Raw genomic sequence first — 21,473 nt, 5'->3', positions numbered from 1 at the left:
GTTATGGAGCATGACAGACTTCAGTATGAGATCGCTTGTTAGGAAGAAATATCGTAATGTTGCTAGGAAACAGTCTGCGTCACTACGTGCGAATATTTCATTGTTGATTGCTTGGTCGTGGTCGATTCTGTATGTCGGCGATTGTTTCTGCCTGAAAGAAGCGATGTCTGACACAATGTGATATGTTATTGAATTACCACGAATGTCGTTGTTCTGAGTAACAACAAAGCTTAAAATAAAAAGTACGAGTAACGGGAATTTTTAACTTCAAGCACATAGCAGGCTAGTGCCGAATTTAGAAGAGCACCCTGGAAATACATCATATTCCTTAGATGTACAACAAAGAAAACTTTTATTTTTGTGTATGTGCGGCAGTGTGACGTATGTAATGTCACAAAGACTTATTTTGGAGAACATTTACATGAAGATACTTGAACATTTGCGTCATAAGTATAAGAGGCGTTCAAAAAGTTTCCGTTCGAAGGCCACTATAGCTCCTTGCCCACATGTCGGTTCTTTTATATCCGCAACGGAGTCGCGCTGTGTTGCGTATAAACTGCAGCAACGCACTTAAACGGGAACTTTTTATCACCCCTTGTACGTAACGAGCAACTGCTATGTCACGAAAATATTTCCCTTAATGAGGAGGAAATAATGCAGAGCACTTTAATAGCTACAGTCCAACAACGGGAGAAAAATAAACTACATCCTTATCATTATTTTTCAATGAGTGCTGCACGATACTTCATTCTGTTATAAACTGTGTATTCCAGTTTTACCACAAAAAGAATATGGCGATACGCGCAACTGTGAGGAATTTAGGCAGCCTATCTCACCAGGTGTTGTCATTACAAACGAATCATGCCATCCATGAAACTAAAAAGAAAGTGCGTTCAAAAGGCAGAAAAATTTCAATGGGCGCAGCTGACAAAGTGAGTGAGTTAAAAATTTTTAGACACGGAGAGCTGAGCCATGGGTTTCATATAAATATTGTGGAGTGCCTTATCAACAAGGAGAGAAGGAATAAGAAAGCAGAACAAACTCAGATTAAAAAATAAGATTGGTCGGTGCGCAACATAATGGAAATTTGAAAAATATATTTAAATCTTAGAAAGTGATTAGCATTCAAACAAATAAAACTTAGTCAAATATACAATAAGTTCCACAAGAAAGTGTACGATGGAATAGTAAATGTAGCGTCCGCAGCGACGTCTCTGGTAGTGGTCTCGAATCTGTATTCAATGCACTTTTGCACAGTGTACAGATAAACAGTGTGAGAGTTGAATGTCTTGTTTTGTCGATTGCAGTTTTGGCTATTGGCATTTATTTATAGAAAATTTAAACGCTGAAAAAACATGCAGTATTTATCAAAAATACCTCCTAAGGTCCGTTAAGTAGCTATTCCCTTCGAGCGAGGAAAACTGGATGCTTCAAGAGAATAGTGATCCGAAACATCGCAGCCATCTCTGTGCAACGTGGAAACAAGACAATGGGGTGTCCACGATGGACTGGCCTATAATGTCTCCGGATGCAAACCCCATCGAAAATGTTTGGTCGTATATTAAGATGAAGCTTAAAGGAAAGTCAATATATAGTTCGAAGCAGCTGTCATATAAAATCAGGACTATATGGAGGTCGCTAACGAGAGAATATGCAGAAAACCTCGTGAAAAGCATACCAAAAAGGTGGCAAGCTATAATTGATAACTGCGGCGACTGGATTAACTATTAGGTAATTGTGCGATGAGTAATAACATTTATTTTCGTTTAAACATATATTTATAATAGTGTCTTTTATTTCACACAGATAACGGTGTATACTTAATTGTGGAACTGACTGTAGTTTGAAACTTAAATCTCTGAATAAGAATAGTAGATTAAAAGAAGTGGTTGTTCATAAAGTACAGCATACATCACGCAACGCGACATACTGTGTACGGAATGAGAGGACACAGGAAGTATAGAATCAAACAAAGACACACGCTAAGGCTAGGTAATTACGGAAAAGTAACAGTAGCCAAACATGTGTATGAGACAGATTGTCATTAAAAGGTATTGGAGGGGACCTAGAGGTATTCTATGTAGAGAAAAATGGTAGGAAAATTGATCAATTTGGACTGTAAATAGTAATACACCAAAACGTATTTACTGTATAAATGTGGTATACAGGAACAGATGGATCTTTTCTAGTATTACTCGTATTATTGGTAAGCTTGCAAACATTTTCTTTGGTAACTAACATAAACATTTATTTTTAATAATTTTTGCCAGCTATGTTCTAAAGCTTTGATAAATTGTAGAAATGATGTAATACAGCATTGTAAGTTGCTGTTTAATTTATCGGTTAGTGTACAACAGATTTCGGTAGAAGACAATAATCAAGTGCAGGGTTTTGTTAACAGTAAGAGTTACGTATGAGTTAAATGACAAAAAAGTCTCAAAATATAGTATTTATAAATAATCTTAACAGTGTAATCGTAGGAACACAGAGTGGCAATTACAGGAACCATCCAAGGAACACACCAAAGTTTTTGACGTGTGTACTTTTTGATGTACACTGATGTCCAAAATTAAAGCACGAACTGCTATTTCCCCATCTTGTGTCTAATTCACCGTATAGTCGTACAGACTGCCAACAGATCTCGTACAGTCGTCTTCTGCACAGAAAATGGGGTTCTGATCAACGGACAACCACATCAACGATCACGCCATGGCACCTATGCAACGGGGTAGTTTTTGCCGGGTAGTCCCACATCCAAAATCGCTGTGTATACAGTCAACAACAGTACAGTATGGCACAAAGTAGACACCCACCAGACTCTCTGTGGTAGAGGGCCGTAAGAAGAATGGAAGTAGGACAGTCGCAAACTGATGAGGCCTGGTGGCTTAATGTGAATCGTTCTGTTGTTTCTCGGATGTGGCAACAATTTATAGGGACCGAAACAGTACCCCAGAGACCAGGGCATGACCGACCATGTGTGATATCAGAAAGAGACGACCTTTATCTGGATGTAAGGGCAAGAAGGTACCGCTTTAGCACTCCACGGCAACTGGCAACTGACTTCGCAGCATCGACTGGAAGTGTTGTACCGAGACAAACGTTGTCCAGAAGGCTTTGGCAGAGTGACCTTTATTATTGGAGATCTGCTGTATGTATACCTCTAATGCGTCTTTACAGAAGGGAACGTCTAAGGTGGAGTCGTCAACACACCAGTGCGGGAGAACAGTGGGCCAGTTTTCTTTTCACAGATGAGTGCCGATGTAATCTGGAGAGTCTCGATGGATTCGCACCTCGACGGAACGTGGAATACCATTTCAGGACCCAAACGGTATGGAAGAAGACCAATACCGTGGAGAATTCCTAATATTGTGTGCAGGGATTAAGTTGACCGCATGAACATCTCTTCATGAAAGTGTATGGATGAATCGGCAAGGTTTAATTGCTGCCAGGTATTGTGACGAGATCTGGTACCTCATGGGTGGTTGTTGCTATATGGTGCGGGCTCACACTATGTACTGATGGACGATAATGATCGACCTCATAGAGCAAGAGCGGATGATGTTTTCTTGCAAATAGAAGATATTCCACGCATGGCATGGCGTGCTCGCTCTCTCGATTTGAATCCCATAGAGCATGTATGTGGTGCACTAGCAAGACGGGCTGCATCACCTCAAAATCCATCGACCACTCTACAAGAGTTGCCAGCAGCTCTCCAGGAAGAACGAACGTTATTACCTCTGAGATGGATGACATCATTCACAGCATGCTCCATCGTTGTCAGGCCTGTATTGCTGCCAGAGGTGCTCACACCCCATACTGAGGAATGCCTGTGTAAAAATCGAATAACTTTCTTGTCTGCAGTTATGCAGTTGTTTATGTTGTATATATTTTACATTGCTTGTACTTCACTATCAACTGTTTACACTGCTTTGTGGCGAAATAAACAGAACCTTGCAAAATTTCCGGTTGTTGCTTTAACTTTGGACACTAGTGTCTGTCTGTAACTCTTCCCCATTGTAACGCTGTCACTAAATTTTGAGCGTTACTGAACTGAAAGCAGCTGTATTGCAACCGCGCGTGAGGCAAACAGACAGGCACAGAGGCGCTGATATGAATTTCTCAATCGAGCATGTTTGAAGACCGCAAGGTGGTCGGGATGACACTGCAGAATGGTCATGCAACTACAAGCTGGCCTGCTGAGTATTTCCACACCACGGATACACAGGGGTGTTGATCTGGACGTGCCTGGAAGCGATATATTGTCACAATAACTGTGCTCTTAACAACTATAAATACCTTTCGATTCTAGAACAGATATGCAGTCTGACAGTACCCTCCGTGACAGAGCTTCCACGCGACTCTCCGTCTCGCTATGGGTTCGCCAGCAGCTGATGCCAGTCTGGGCAGCCGACGCCACCAGACCAGTTCTGGTCCTTTCTTCGGCACCCTTAGACCTAGAACGACACAACGGGTGAGCCGACCCCCGGACGCCCCAGTTGCAACAACCTTCTACCTTGTAGGACAGTTGTTCACAGCAAGGCGACAATGCCACCTCCCTCCACACCAGGGCAACCTTCTAACCCAGCAGCTGTGGCCTCCTACAGGAATTCAGTGGTCTCAGTGGTCGTTTGTGTCGCTGGCATTGCTCACTCACGGCCGCAGAGTGGTGGTTTAGGGCGAAGTAAACAGTGTCTGTAGAGCAGGACTCAGACATCAAATGGTCATCGCAATGCCGCGCCTTCTGACATCACTGACGTCATCGGCGATACCGGTGGACCACGCACATGCAGAGGGCGAGCCCAGTGACGTCGCAACACTCCAGCATTTTAATCCACAACGAATAAAACATGTTGAATCTTGCAGCGAAATTTCCATAGCCGACCCTGGCCAGCACCACCGCCTTCACAACCTGCCACTCCACCTCCTGTAAACCATAGTGGCCCCACTCACCCTGGGTCACTACAGAGCGGGGTCAGAAAATGATATACTGGGCACATCACATTTCTGTGTGAAGAAAATCGCAGTGTGGATAAAGGAGGAATTTAGGTAACTGTGGTGCTGATGGAGTACGGCTCACCAAAGAAATGTTGGTAGCTAATCTGGACGTCCCAGATTATAGGGTTAGTTACTCAGACAGAGTGTGTCAGGGTCATATGTAAACCACTGCTAACACTGCACTGCGTAGTAATTTGGAGTATCTTAGGAGTATGGTTAGACTGGAGATGGAGAAATTATTGTTTGAATTTGAGGATTTGTTTTTCGCTTGGGGGCCTTTAGCAGCAACACCTATAACATAGCATCATCTCCCTAGAGGAACTGAGCCATCAATATGTCACAGACCTTACCGTATACTCCAATGTTTGCCATCAGTATTAGAAGAATTCATTGATCAACAGCTAGTGGATGGGGTAACAGAAAATGGTTCAAATGGCTCTGAGCACTATGGGACTTAACATCTGTGGTCATCAGTCCCCTAGAACTTAGAACAACTTAAACCTAACTAACCTAAGGACATCACACACATCCATGCCCGAGGCAGGATTCGAACCTGCGACTGTAGAGGTCACGCGGTTCCAGACTGAACCGCCTAGAACCACACGGCCACACCAACCAGCAATGGGGTAACAGAGGAAAGCAAAAGCCCATGAGTGCAGCCACAGTAGTTGTACCAAAAAAGTGACGGTGGGCATCTTAACAGCAAACTATAACGTATATTTAGTTCTGAACACCACTTAAACTATTGACAGCATTGCAGACTGTCATTTGAGTTAAAAAAAGCTTTGGAAACGTTTCAGCGTTTGCTAGATGGAGTACTGAGGGGACTGAAACTTCACCAGTGCGTGGTATACTTAGATGATACAACTGTCTCTGACACATAGTTTGTGAGAGGTTTTTAGAATATTATGACCAATAAATTTAAAATTAGTCATGGAAAATATCACTGTGAGTTAGAAGAAGTTACATACTTAGGATTTAGGACATATTATTAGCAGTGAAGACAGATCTGAAGTTCATTCAGGCAGTACAGGAATATCAGGCTCCTAGCAATATCAAGAATATACATTATTTTGTAGGTTTAGGGAATTATTATTGAAAATTCATGAAAAGGTTTGCAGACTTAGTGGGACCACTTTTGCGACAGTTAAAAAAGAGAATGAAGCTGGAATGGACAAAGGAATGCTAAGATGCATTTGAGGAGTTAAAGAAAGCATTTACATCAAGTCCAGTGCTAATTTTTCTGGACTATGAGACAAAGTCTACCTTGTCAACTGGAGCTTCTAATCAAACTATAAAGTGAGTTTTCAGTCAAGCAATAAATAGAGAGGAACATCAAGTAACATATACCTCGAGGCAGTTGAAAAGAGGACCAAAGAATTATTTCACAACAAAAAAAGAGACACTTAGTGTGACATATGGGTTTATGTATTTTCGAAATTATTTTTAAGGGAATAATTTGAAAATAGTAACTGAACATGAAGCTGTTAAGTGGTTGTTATGGCTTAAGGACTCTTCTAGTAGATTGACTAGGTGGCCACTGAGGTTAAGTGAATTCAAGTATGAAGTTATACACAAGCCTGGTAGAACACACAAATGTGGATAGTTTGAGCTGAAAGATAGCAGTGATATAGACACTGGGTCATGACCTTGAACAACTGCAAGTAGCACAATGAGCTGACATGGAATGCAAACACTGTGCATCACAGCTGCAATTCACTGTGTGGAACTGATTGTTGTGTAACCAATGGGGTTGGTACTATAGGCAGTAGTGTTAGTAAAGGTAAAAGAGTAAGTGCTAGAAGAAGCAAATGACCACATTCTGTCAGGACATGAGGGTTGTAGAGTAATGAAAAGATAGGTAGTTGAATGCTACTTGTGGAAATCTAGAAAGAAACATTTGCATCAGTATGTAAGGGACTGTGTATAATGCATGCAATTGGCAGATATGAGCCATAAGTTAATACCTTTGAAGAGGTTACCAGAAGTAACAGAACCTTATCAACTGATTGGGTTGGATGTCGTTGGGCCATTCAACAGAACTTCAGCTGGGAATCGATTTGTGGTAGCTATTATTGATCATTTTTCTAGGTATGTGAAAATGATAGCAGTGAGGGAAATTTGGAAGAATGTTCAGGGAGCAAATATCAGAGCCCTGCAACATCAAGATTGATTAGGAAATTGAGTGAGCAGATTATCACAGTGTAAAGTCAGTCAATGGGTGATGTTATGAAACCCATACATTCCGAAACGTAAGGATTAGAAAGAAGATTAAGTGCAGAAACCTTGTACAACTGGTAGAGGAGATTCCATATGAATTAAGGGCAAGGGAATAGGAGAGAATAATTTACGTTTGTGTAGATGTAAATGTGATTTCGAAATATAAGTGATTAGCGTATCAGCTGAGGATACGAGGAAGGAGTTTGTTCAAGTTATATGAAGTGCTATCTTTCTACGTTATTTTGTGTATAAGCTAGGTGCTTTAGGGTTGGGTTTCCTTTAGTATGTCTACGAGATGGCAAACCTTTCAAATAGGTAAATGGAATGATGACAGTTCCCTCTTCCCAGGTTACTGCAGGTCTAAGTAAAGTTGAGGGGAGTCCTTAGTACTTTTCACAAGTGCAAGGGATGTAGTTCTCACATGCCACCGTTGAGCACTGAAGATGAGCCTCAACACTTGGGAAATGCTTGATGGGGAGAATTACAGAGGGAGGTGAATGGAAAAGATGTGCTGAATGAAATGAGGAGTGGGTACGGTAAAATGCACGAGTCATATGAGCAATTATGAAGAAAAATGCAGCAGATGGTGGCTGTAGTGCCAGGCACGGTACAGCAACGTAAGTGAGGTTGGTTAGGCACAAGGGATAGGTTATTGAAAACGGTTTTCTGGACTGTGAATGTCGGTAACATGCAGGAACTGAATGGTTTCATGGAGAGATTGAAAGATTTAGCAAGGAGGAATAAGGTCACAATGGAATGGCTCTGTACACATTTATCCAATTTGGAACAAAGGGTATTGAACAACACACGAGCATTACGAAGATTAGCGATGGAAGTAACACACCTGGTAAAGACGACAGTGAATTAGAACATGGAAGTTACAAAGGCTCAGGTGGATACTTTGGACAGGATAATGACAGTGACAATCTATATATCTGATAGCTTGTGGGATGTCTGGATAGTGGTAATGGCTTTGCAGGAAGTAGTCTTAAACGTGGCACACAGGCAGCTGGGTCTAGCTCTGTTAATGCTGGATCAGTTCTTGGTAGGTGTGCAGAAACTGCAGAGGGAATTATCGCCGGAATTGGAACTTGTAACTGAACCACACAAGTCAGATCTTCCGCTGCATTACCAATAACCAGTGGTCAAGATTAGCCAGGATATAGCACAATTGTACATATTAGAACAACTTCTGACTGGCAACGACTGTGCCAAATTCAGATGTTGCGCCATACATGCATACCTGCCAAAGTGGGGTAGCTTGTGATTGTTTGTCCAAGTAAAGACACAGGAGATACTGGTGACTAGAAGATGGTGGTAGTGATCCGGTGATGTCGCTAACTGTACTCGAATAGTATCAAAGGGTACCGCAACATGCGAGATGCAGTTATATTTAGGTAACGAAGACGGTCAGGTGCTGGACCGCGATCCTATTTTCATCAAGTTGGTTTGCACTGGGTTTATTCTGTAAACAGTGCCGAAGTTATAGAAGCGAACTGCTAGGAGAAATTCAAACAGTCCGGAGCTAAACGTATGGAACTGCACAAGAGCGAAATAATTATTAAGGGGACGGACTGCAACTGCAACATAATAGGACAGATCTTTTGCCTTTCAGAGTCTGTTACAGGATAAACCAAGATGAACATTACGCAGTCGCAGCTGTGTTGGCCAGAAAAGCCACTAGCGGTCATTCCAGTGAGAAATCTGAACTACCTAAATAAAACTTATGCTCCAAACCTAAACCAGTCCCTAAACCGGTTAATGTACAAGCAAGAGGGACGTGTTTCTGTAGAGAAAATTCTTTCACATGTGCAGCAATATCGGAAGGAACAGCAGCACTTACGGTCGTAAGGGTTACAACCACAAGAACCGTGTCAGTGTTGACTCTGTTTTGCTGCAGCCGTCGTCTACCTTAGGAAGGCCACTCGGTATTGTAATATTCTAGTACACCAGGTACCGTTGGACACGCTAACCATTTATACTTGAGATAGTACGGGGGGTGCAAGAAGTTATATATAGTAATAATAGAGTTGTATCGGAGTATATAATTAATTGCGATTCGGAAGACAAGGAACTCTGAGTGGTGTTGAAAGGGGCATTCTTGCTTACAGTACAAGCAGCCATAAGGCGCAACGAGCGGATATTTATGGAAATACGAGAGCGCGCTGAAAAGTAATGACACCGAGTTTTTTAGTCTGTTCTCAATATCGGTTGAGGTATTATATGCCATGCATAGTACTCAGTCGATTGTCCCGTTTCACTGACGCAAGTTACAATCCTCTCCAGCTAGAGATCTCCGAATTGTAGCGTACAACATGGCGGTGTGTAGTGTAACCATGTCTGTGCTTGAGAAACAGTGCGCTATAATAGAGTTTCTAACCTCTAATAGTTCGTCCACACTTGGAGCACCCACTCCTTCAGCATCACAATGCCAGACCACACACCAACCCTGCGACATTAGCAACAATCCGGCGCCTTTGGTTCAATGTCATTAATCACCCTCCATACAGTCTCGACTTCATCCCATCCGATTTCCCTGTGTTTTGGACACTTAAAGAGCGCTTTGGAGGACTCCACTTTGATAGTGATGAAGCGGTGCAAGCAGAGGTGAGGTTGTGGCTCCATCATGAAAGTCAAACATTGAGAGAAATGTGTTCATCGCACGGATGACTGTGTTGAGACATGGACATTAAGACATGATGAATAAAGATGTAGGAGGTAAATAAAGTCTTTTTGTTTAAAAAGCTTTAGGAGTTTTCACATAAAAAACCGGAGCACGTCCTCGTAGCTGCTTAATATTTTAGAGGGGTAAATACTTAATAGGTGGCTCAACCGAGAACAGAAGTTTTATATAGTAGCGTAGGACAGATGGATGAGCCGATGAGTTGGGAATGGTGGGGGAATTGTGTCCCATCTTTGGAGCTTTGTTGTTTACTGTTAAGAGGAAAATTATAAATGACATGTGTCATACATTTGTATGTGAAGTGTTCTTTTGCATACCGACCACGGGTTCAGGTCCAGATTCTGGGTCTTTCCAAAGAGGGGAGGAATGTAACGCTGTCGCTAAATTTTGAGCGTTACTAAATTAGAAGCAGCTCCATCGCAGTCGTGTGTGGAGCAAGCGGGCGGGCGCAGAGGCGCTAGTATGTAATTTCACAAGCGAGTTAGTGCATCGCTAGGCAGCCGGACCGAGCCACGTAATCGTGATGACACTGCAGAATGGCCGTGCAGCTACGAGTCAGCTCACGAAGTATTTCCACACCGTTACGTTTTACCATTCAGTTCAATTACTTGAGCGTAACCGCGCAAGTAATTTAAATGGCTCAAAGGCTTATTACGATAGCGAGAGACAGATTATCTCCGAATCGTGAGGCAAGAGCTGTTGTTGTGGTCTTCAGTCTTGAGACTGGTTTGATGCAGCTCTCCATGCTACTCTATCCTGTGCAAGCTTTTTCATCTCCCAGTACCTACTGCAACCTACATCCTTCTGAATCTGCTTAGTGTATTCATCTCTTGGTCTCCCTCTACGATTCTTACCCTCCACGCTGCCCTCCAATACTAAATTGGTGATCCCTTGATGCCTCAGAACATGTCCTACCAACCGATCCCTTCTTCTGGTCAAGTTGTGCCACAAACTTCTCTTCTCCCCAATCCGATTCAATACTTCCTCATTAGTTATGTGATCTACCCATCTAATCTTCAGCATTCTTCTGTAGCACCACATTTCGAAAGCTTCTATTCTCTTCGTGTCCAAACTATTTATCGTCCATGTTTCACTTCCATACATGGCTACACTCCATACAAATACTTTCAGAAACGACTTCCTGACGTTTAAATCAATACTCGATGTTAACAAATTTCTCTTCTTCAGAAACGCTTTCCTTGCCATAGCTAGTCTACATTTTATATCCTCTCTAGTTCGACCAACATCAGTTATTTTGCACCCCAAATAGCAAAACTCCTTTACTACTTTAAGTGTCTCATTTCCTAATCTAATTCCCTCAGCATCACCCGACTTAATTAGACTACATTCCATTATCCTTGTTTTGCTTTTGTTGATGTTCATCATATATCCTCCTTTCAAGACACTGTCCATTCCATTCAACTGCTCTTCCAAGTCCTTTGCTGTCTCTGACAGAATTACAATGTCATCGGCGAAGCTCAAAGTTTTTATTTCTTCTCCATGAATTTTAATACCTACTCCGAATTTTTCTTTTGTTTCCTTTACTGCTTGCTCAATAAACAGATTGAACAACATCGGGGAGAGGCTACAACCCTGTCAACAGATTGAACAACATCGGGGAGAGGCTACAACTCTGTCTTACTCCCTTCCCAACCACTGCTTCCCTTTCATGTCCCTCGACTCTTATAACTGCAATCTGGTTTCTGCACAAATTGTAAATAGCCTTTCGCTCCCTGTATTTTACCCCTGCCACCTTTAGAACTTGAAAGAGGGTATTCCAGTCAACATTGTCAAAAGCTTTCTCTAAGTCTACAAATGCTAGAAACGTAGGTTTGCCTTTCCTTAATCTTTCTTCTAAGATAAGTCGTAAGGTCAGTATTGCCTCACGTGTTCCAGTGTTTCTACGGAATCCAAACTGATCTTTCCCGAGGTTGGCTTCTACTAGTTTTTCCATTCGTCTGTAAAGAATTCGTGTTAGTATTTTGCAGCTGTGACTTATTAAACTGATAGTTCAGTAGTTTTCACATCTGTCAACACCTTCTTTCTTTGGGATTGGAATTATTATATTCTTCTTGAAGTCTGAGGGTATTTCGCCTGTCTCGCACATCTTGGTCACTAGATGGTAGAGTTTTGTTAGGCCTGGCTCTCCCAAGGCCGTCAGTAGTTCCAATGGAATGTTGTCTACTCCGGGGGCCTTGTTTCGACTCAGGTCTTTCAGTGCTCTGTCAAACTCTTCACGCAGTATCATATCTCCCATTCCATCTTCATCTACATCCTCTTCCATTTGAATAATATTGTCCTCAAGTACATCGCACTTGTGTAGACCCTCTATATACTCCTTCCACCTTTCTGCTTTCTCTTCTTTGCTTAGAACTGGGTTTCCATCTGAGCCCTTGATATTCATACAAGTCGTTCTCTTATCTCCAAAGGTCTCTTTAATTTTCCTGTAGGCAGTATCTATCTTACCCCTAGTGAGATAGGCCTCTACATCCTTACATTTGTCCTCTAGCCATCCCTGCTTAGCCATTTTGCACTTCCTGTCGATCTCATTTTTGAGACGTTTGTATTCCTTTTTGCCTGCTTCATTTACTGCATTTTTATATTTTCTCCTTTCATCAATTAAATTCAATATTTCTTCTGTTACCCAAGGATTTCTACTAGCCCTCGTCTTTTTACCTACTTGATCCTCTGCTGCCTTCGCTACTTCATCCTTCAAAGCTACCCATTCTTCTTCTACTGTATTTCTTTCCCCCACTCCTGTTAATTGTTCCCTTATACTCTCCCTGAAGCTCTGTACAATCTCTTGTTCTTTCAGTTTATCCAGGTCCCATCTCTTTAAATTCCCACCTTTTTACAGTTTCTTCAGTTTTAATCTACAGGTCATAACCAATAGATTGTGGTCAGAGTCCACATCTGCCCCCTGGAAAAGTCTTACAATTTAAAACCTGGTTCCTAAATCTCTGTCTTACCATTATATAATCTATCTGATACCTTTTAGTATCTCCAGGGTTCTTCCATGTATACAACCTTCTTTCATGATTCTTAAACCAAGTGTTAGCTATGATTATGTTATGCTCTGTGCAAAATTCTACCAGGCGGCTTCCTCTTTATTTCTTAGCCCCAATCCATATTCACCTACTATGTTTCCTTCTCTCCCTTTTCCTACACTCGAATTCCAGTCACCCATGACTATTAAATTTTCGTCTCCCTTCACAATCTGAATAATTTCTTTTATTTCATCATACATTTCTTCAATTTCTTCGTCATCTGCAGAGCTAGTTGGCATATAAACTTGTACTACTGTAGTAGGTGTGGGCTTCGTATCTATCTTGGCCACAATAATGCGTTCACTATGCTGTTTTTAGTAGCTTACCCGCATTTCTATTTTCCTATTCATTATTAAACCTACTCCTGCATTACCCCTTTTTGATTTTGTGTTTATAACCCTGTAGTCACCTGACCAGAAGTCTTGTTCCTCCTGCCACCGAACTTCACTAATTCCCACTATATCTAACTTCAACCTATCTATTTCCCTTTTCAAAATTTCTAACCTACCTGCCCGATTAAGGGATCTGACATTCCAGGCTCCGATCCGTAGAACGCCAGTTTTCTTTCTCCTGATAACGACATCCTCTTGAGTAGTCCCCGCCTGGAGATCCGAATGGGGGACTATTTTACCTCCGGAATATTTTACCCAAGAGGACGCCATTATCCTTTAACCATACAGTAGAGCTGCATGCCCTCGGGAAAAATTACGGCTGTAGTTTCCCCTTTCTTTCAGCCGTTTTAACTTCTCCCTTGTCTGTGCCTCAGAATAATATTTGGTTTGTCATAACTCTTAGGAGACTTTGTACCCTCGGAAATCAGTAGAGCCTGCTCCGCGGTCGTTAATGCTCTACTTATTAAAATGTTAAATTCTGGAATTTATCGAAATTGATACACAACTTGGACATTGATTCCCATGGTGCAGAGTGAGTCTGTCATAGCACCCAAGATGGCTTCCCCACGGTCTGACTGTTTTAATAATTTTCAGAGTCGACGATCGCCGGAATTGTGCAGAGCCACAGAAATTTTATGCCAGGTGTTGACTTCGACATCGGGAGGCAGACAGAGTATGAACTGTAACTTTTAATCATTTCGTTTTATAGACTTGAAAATTAAAGTAGTAATTAATTTCATACTTGGAGCTGTGGAAGATAATGGCGTTAAAATATCGGGGAAGCGAATTCTCTCGGCCAAAAGTTTCCATTCAAGTAACTAGATATTATTCAGCCATAATAATTAAACTTCAGTGTCATGGGGAGAGAAGTTAAACCAGTACACGGTTCTACGCCCAGACCCAAGGGCTTAGAATGACCAAACAGATGAGCCGTCCCTTAGGCTCCACGGCACCACTGACCTTTTCCATTAGGGGGCAGAGATTCACAGCCAGTGTGGCACCGCCGCCATCCTTACACAGCAGGGCGAGCTTGTAATGTGGTAGCAGTGGCTGCCTACGAGATTTCAGCGGACGTACGCGTTGCTGGCACTACTTACTCAGGGCCACACAGTGCTCACTCAGGCACGCGCTGCTCAGTAGTGTAGACAGTGACAGCAAAGCTAGATAAGGACGTCAAACGGCCACCCCGCCGCAGTCGTCTTCTAACTTTATTGGAACCACCGGTGGACCGACGTATCTAGGGATGTTGTAACTCAAGACGAAATAAATTATAAGGGACGTTCAAAAAGAAACGAGCCGGAGGCTTAATTACAGAAACCAGTGCCTGTATGTTAGAAGTATTGACCCTGGCTGTTGAGGCACTTGTCCCACTGCGACACAAGGCGGTGAATGGCTCTCATAAAATTCCGGGGGCTGCGCTGCTAACCGGTTCCGCATGTACAGCTGGACGTCGTCGTCCAAAGTGAACTGTTTGCCCTCAGAGCCTTTTTAAGGGGACCAAAAATGGCGTAATCACAGGGGGATAGGTCCAGACTGTACGGAGGGTGGCCGAGAACCTCCCATTTGAATCTCTGCTGGAGTGCCGCGACTGTGTTGGCCGTATTAGGCTTTGCATTGTCGTGGAACAGAATGACCTCACGGGTGAGATAGCGTGGTTGTTCTGATCTGATCGCTTGGCGAAGGGTGGTCAAGGTTTGCGAGTAATGCTGAGCTGTTGTCCTGTGCTGCAGGAAGTGAATCAGAAGGGGGCCATCTTGGTCAAAGAAGAATGTCAGCATAACCTTTCCTGCACTCGTGTGGATGGCCTTGGCATTTTTTGGTGATGGTGACCGTCGACGCTTTCACTGGAGACTTTGTCGTTTTGATTCTGGTTCGGAGTGATGACACCTTTGAAGGAACGCATTCCCTTCCCGAGCATAGTGCTGCAGATAAGCAAGACAGTGGGCCATTCGAAATGCTTCCTGGTGTGGTTGAAGACTATGGGACACCCATTGAGCACTCACTTTGCGCATGTGTAGTCTTACATTGCCACCATTTCGGTACAGTTCTGCCGCTGCAATTCTGCCTAACGATACCGTAGGCGTGTCACTCGATGAGAAGGCCGCCACAAACCCTCTCACCCACACTTCATACCTTGTTTTGACGTCTCTGGAGTGGTGGTGAGAGCTACGGCACCCAGTGTTGAAATCAGGGGTTTTCTGATGGGTCGCAAGGAACACATTTCAGACACAACGCCGCTCAGAATCTATGCGAAAAGAATCCGGGGGAAGTTTCTGACAGGTGCACTTGTAGCGCGCTCAATAAAATTGCTTGGGTGGCACCGATGGTGTTGCCGAGGAAAGGAAACCTTCGCAGTTTTATTCACTCACATATTATTGTTGCACTCCCGCTTGATCATGACACAGGAGGGAGGAAAGAAGAGTATTGGAAAAACGCAAGTACCCTTTAATGCTCCCGAACGCTTTCAAATTTGGTCGAGTGTTCCAGTCTGTACACGAGTGTAAAAACTGCGGTCTCATTGTACTCCAAAGGGGTGCGATCGCCTTCAGTGAGGACACAGCACCACAATGTCATTAGAGAAGGGGCGAAACGTGCAAAGGTGTCAGCAGAGTCAAAGGATGTCAACAACATCCCTCTGTTGCTGTAGTTGTCAACCGTGAAATGTGTGGGAATCCACGCCACAGGGAAGGGGGTGGTTTCATTGACGCGCTTTTTTGCCACGATTCTGAGTAGAGGTGTGTCTGAAATGTTTTTCTCCGTCACCCATAAGAAAACCGCTTGATATCAACACTAGGTGTCGCAGTTCTGACCTGCAACGCAGAGACGTAAGAAGAAGGGATGAAATGTGGGTAAGAGGGGCTTTTGACAACCTTGTGTTGAAATGCGGTGCCAGTGTGACATAATTAACCCACCTTGGAGCTCACATGAACTTCTGAGCTGTGGCCTTTTTTCCACGTGGGCCGCACCCTGCTGTTTGAAGAAGCTTCGAGGAGCCCAAGGGTAACGCCGTAGGGCGCTAAGCTTTTTCAGTGGAGTGGACAGAAAGGAGTTAGGCACGTTTGAGCGGAACTTCAAACTTATGCATCGCAAAGAGAGGCAGTCATGAGGCTTGGAAAAAGTGATATTTTTAATTCTGTGGCGCACTGGGCTAAGCACAATTGAGAGTTAAAGTTCCACGCAGGAATTCCAGTCATAGAGCATCGGTCCTACGGGAGGCCAAGTCAGAAGAGGTAAATATTCCTGGCCAGTGTGTGGCTGCTCGTAGTGGCTGCAGTGATTAATCTTCCTGTTTGGACGGAAGTTGGAAACGCGGGGCTTAGGTCCTGGTGGTCAGTCTGCTTCAGTACTGCTTGCATTGGCTCGGCGAACTGAACTCCTGGGGATCGGTCGGGCGACTTCATAAATACACGCCCAATGTCGGAATATCTGCTCGATGCTTGAATACCACATATTCACGGAAGTGAAGTAGTACATCCAATAGTGGCGTTGCCGTCGGAGATGCACACGTGCAGGTGGTGAGGCAAGCGCCCCTAGTGGCAAAGCTAGCGCTGCATGTTCCGTGATGATTACTAGAGTTCTGCTTCAGATCAGACGAGCGTATTTTGGCCAAAATCGAGATTGCTCTGCTCGACACGCCGTGTCTGTTCTACCGTTGACGTCTGGGTCTACCAAGGGGGTATCCCCTCCGAAGCCAGAACAGAGGCAATTATTCGACCACGTCTGTAATGCGGGTAGTAGAAGTAGCAGGCGTAGGTCTTGGCTACATCGGAAGAGATATACGAGAACACAGCAGTCCAATCTTTCCTAGTGTTTTAATGACCTGCTTCAGCACCGCTTCAGCCTCAGTGTGCGGTTAGGATAGATGTTGAGATGTCTCCACACGGAAATGCATAAGTGAATTGAAAGACCATGATGCTGTAGCCACATTGCCCATCATACCACCAAAGTACGGTGTGGCCGAGCGGTTCTAGGCGCTTCAGTCTGGACCCGCTCTACCGCTACGATCGCAGGTTCGAATCCTGCCTCGGGCATGGATGTGTGTGATGTCCTTAGGTTAGTTAGGTTTAAGTAGTTCTAAGTTCAAGGGGACTGATGACCTTAGGAGTTAAGTCCCATAGTGCTCAGAGCAATTTGAACCATTTGTTAAGTCCCATAGTGCTCAGAGCCATTTGAACCACCAAAGAAACTTCTTCCAGCTGGCATGGCAAGGTCAATAACAATTTTTTGTAGTTTGTTTTGCAATCAGTGGTCAATCCAGACGAAAAATTAGCTCTAAATTGCAATTTAAACATAATACTTCTTGCCATATTTCTGTCTTCTACGGCAGTCACATATACCGCGTAAGTCAAAATTATGTGAACACTACTTGAGAGAAAGCATTTACTCAGAGTTTTCGTTAGACAGAGTTTCAACCTGACTGTAAGTATGATTAGTGCAATCAGACCAATGGTCTGCATTACAATTTAGTGCCAGAACACACATTTCTAGGCAAGTGCTGTGTATCACACCTTTTATTCAATCCTTGAGTTCTTCGAGATTTGTCACTTTTGTGCTGTACACACGCTCCTTTGTCATATTCCATAACCAGAAGTTACAGTGTGTGAGATCCAAAGATTTCGGGAGCCTCAACAACGGTCCATCGCCACCAAGCCAGCGCTTTTGGGAACGTTTGATCAAAACAATCACGAACGGAACGAGCAAAGTGGGTCGGTGCACCATCGTGCTGGAAGTACTGTTCTCGTCTAGGTGGAAGTGGAATGTTATCAATAGAAAATTCCTTCATCATTTGCAAGTAGTAATGTGCATTCAGCGTTGGGGTTGTATAGGAAAAAGGGGCGAAGTAAATCAGTAGCGGTCACGGCACACAACACGTTTACCTTCGGGAAATGAGTGCAAATGTGTGTGAAATCTTATGGGACTTAACTGCTAAGGTCATCAGTCCCTACGCTTACTCACTACTTAACCTAAATTATCCTAAGGACAAACACACACACCCATGCCCGAGGGAGGACTCGAGTCTCCGCCGGGACCAGCCGCACGGTCCATGACTTACCTTCGGGAATGCACGTTCATGATCACGAACGATACGTGGATGTCCACTACCCTAGAAAACTGTGTTACGACAATTAATATGATCACCGGCATGAAAAGTAGTTTCTTCACTGAAAATCATTTGTCTGATAATGCCCGGATGCATCCGTGACATTTCTGCCAGAACGTCACAGCGTTCTACTGGTACCTGTTTCTGCCGAGCAGCCAAACCTTGACGAGCTTGCAACGTCACGTCCATTTTGATGGATTGTGCCAACATTTACTTCACTTCTGCCAGTTCTAGGGCACACCGAATTTCCGAGATAGTTGTCTGCTACTGATCCATTTACTACAAATTTCTGGTAAACCCGATAAATTGTTAAACGAGTTAGTGGCCGTCTATCTAGAAATCGAACCTTCGACGTATTTCTGTCACCGACTGCCCAAATTCCATTGAGCTTGCTACCACTCTTCTCTGATCCATATGTGAGTCTGTCAAATGGGAATAGAAAACGAAATAAAATTTTGGCTCGCCCACACACTACGCAAAAATTATTAAATGGCCCAGAATTTACGTTTGCTTCTATGATTAATTTTTATGTCAAAATAATGCTGGCTGGGGTGATACCTGCTGCTGGCCAAGTGGGCGTCTTTATCACCGGAAAAGGTACGCATGCAATCATGTAGGCACATGTGCCAAGAAATAGGTGTGCAGCTATATTCATACACTCATGGTTTTTTTGTGTGTGTGGGAAACGAAGGGGCCGGCCAGAGTGGCCGAGCGGTTCTAGGCTCTACAGTCTGGAGCCGCGCGACCGCTACGGTCGCAGGTTCGAATCCTGCCTCGGGCATGGATGTGTGTGATGTCCTTAGGTTAGTTAGGTTTAAGTAGTTCTAAGTTCTAGGGGACTGATCACCTCAGAAGTTAAGTCCCATAGTGCTCCGAGCCATTTGAACCATTCTTTTTGAAACGAAGGGCGCAGGGTGAAACGCACGAGGAGCACAGATCTAAAAGCACCTTAACGTTATGGTTTTCCGGGTTACGTATGCTGCCTGCTGCTCAGAATGTGTGTACGTTTAGGTTCGTACGCAATGTCAGTGATCTGAACCATCTTAATTTTTGTTTTATTAACGGTGAAAATTGAATATTCCTAAAATTTTCCTTTATTTCCGGAGGCTGAATTAAATCTGAGTTTCAGAAGGGGCACTGTTGATTGGTCCACTGGCTTCTGACTGAAGCCTGCAAAGAGTGTTCGCCGCTACACCACCAAGTATGACGTCCGTGGTTTTTACGCCGCGGCAGCATTCCGTCGCGTTTCGTTAAATATAATTTTGTCCATCTTCCGGTCAATTACGAGCCTCGTTCCGCTACAACAGACGTCGAATCGAATTCGCTCATAGCAAACAGCACTCGTTAAGCCCGTCGTGGCCGTGCCTTGTTAAAGCCGAAATGGAAAATGTAGCTGAGAAAAAAACAACTGGTTACAACTGCTGCATTTACACGAAGGCGGAGACAATCACGGATGCTTTCACAACGGTCAACGGTAAATAATATATATAAATAGTATTATAAGGAAAATTTATAAACTACGCGTGAAAGTATTTTATGCACGGTGACTCTGTGATGATGCTACAAACTTTCAGAGACTATGGAGAATGGCAAATGTATCTACTGTAAATAAGAACATAAACATCTATTACCTTTTCCCCTTGGCCTTTTTTTCCCTGTATGGGCTATTACGTCTACATTGTTCCGACTGAGTTTTTTGTTGTGATACCCTGAACGTTCCATGTACAAAAAATGACACATCGTTTTCGTTTGCTAGGTTCATTTCGTTTAATTCCGATGTGGTCCGGAGGCTTTACTCTTGATTATGTTCAGGCTGGAATTTCCCAGGTGACTGGGAGCAGGCTCAACGCCTCAGCTCCCAACCTTAAGAACCAGGTAATTTTTAGTCAAGGTGTTCTTCCTTCACACTGCCAATAGCCTTGCCGCAGTTGTAACACCGGTTCTCGTCAGATCACCGATGTCAAACGCTTTCGGGCTTGGCTAACGATTGAATGGGTCACGGCCCTAATATGCTGAGTGTTGTTGGCAAGCGGTTTGCACGCAGCTCTCGTGAGTTCGATCGAGAAGCTACTTGATTGAGAAGTGGTGGCTCCAGGCACGAAAACTGACAACGGCCGAAAAGGGGTGTGCTGACGATTGATCGAAATTCATATGGGGTTTACACCCTCTAAACCGTAGGTCACTAGAGTCTCTTAGCTTTCCGCCGACTCCTCTGTACTGAGGTCCATCCTCTCTACTGGCTCCGCCGTTGGAGACAGAAAAGAAAGCTGAAAGACACCACAGAGCCTCGAAACCTAACGCTATTGGGTTGAAAAAGAAAGAAAAGAAAGACAAGAATTGGCAAAGTAAGGCCGATAGAAAAGAAAACAGAAGACGCCTGACAGAAATAAGTGGAAGTAATTGCCCTGTTTCACTTAACCGTTGGAGCAGTCTTGGAAACGTGGTGTGAGCCGGACGTCTTCTACGCGGATGTTTGCTCTTGCGCAACCTGCCAGCTTCTCTGCTGCTTCCATTTGCTTGCCCATATGCGAAAATCGTGTCCGCAAGTTCCGCCACGGGGTACAACTCTAATTGGTGTAGGCTGAACAACGTTAGGACTTCAAGTTGTAAACAAAATCTCCAATCTGTTACAGTACAGACATTCTGCACCAGGAGTGCTCGTATAAGTACATAGTACGGCATCTGCGTTAGAATAGTTGAGTTACTATCCCAATCCTTACACCTAAGTAATCGTCGCGGGGTTACCTACTCTACGACCTCAGCAACAGTACTACCGGTACATGTATTCCGCTGTTAGAAGTATCAGAACGATTTTCGCTAGTAAATTTTTACTCGGCCGTTTCCGGACTAGGGTGCCTTACCTCATATTGATACTTTTATTCTTCTCCATCATCCCTGAAAGTTTGTGACATCATCATGAAATCATCCTGTGTATTCGAAATAATATATTATACCACTTTGTTTCTAGGGTATATGCGCCAGTGGTTACCGTACGCCGGCCATTGTGGCCGAGCTGTTTTAGGCGCTTCAGTCTG

Source organism: Schistocerca piceifrons, chromosome 7 (assembly GCF_021461385.2).
Source record: "Schistocerca piceifrons isolate TAMUIC-IGC-003096 chromosome 7, iqSchPice1.1, whole genome shotgun sequence".
In the NCBI taxonomy this organism is placed as follows: domain Eukaryota; kingdom Metazoa; phylum Arthropoda; class Insecta; order Orthoptera; family Acrididae; genus Schistocerca; species Schistocerca piceifrons.
Note: the sequence above shows the minus strand (reverse complement) of the source record.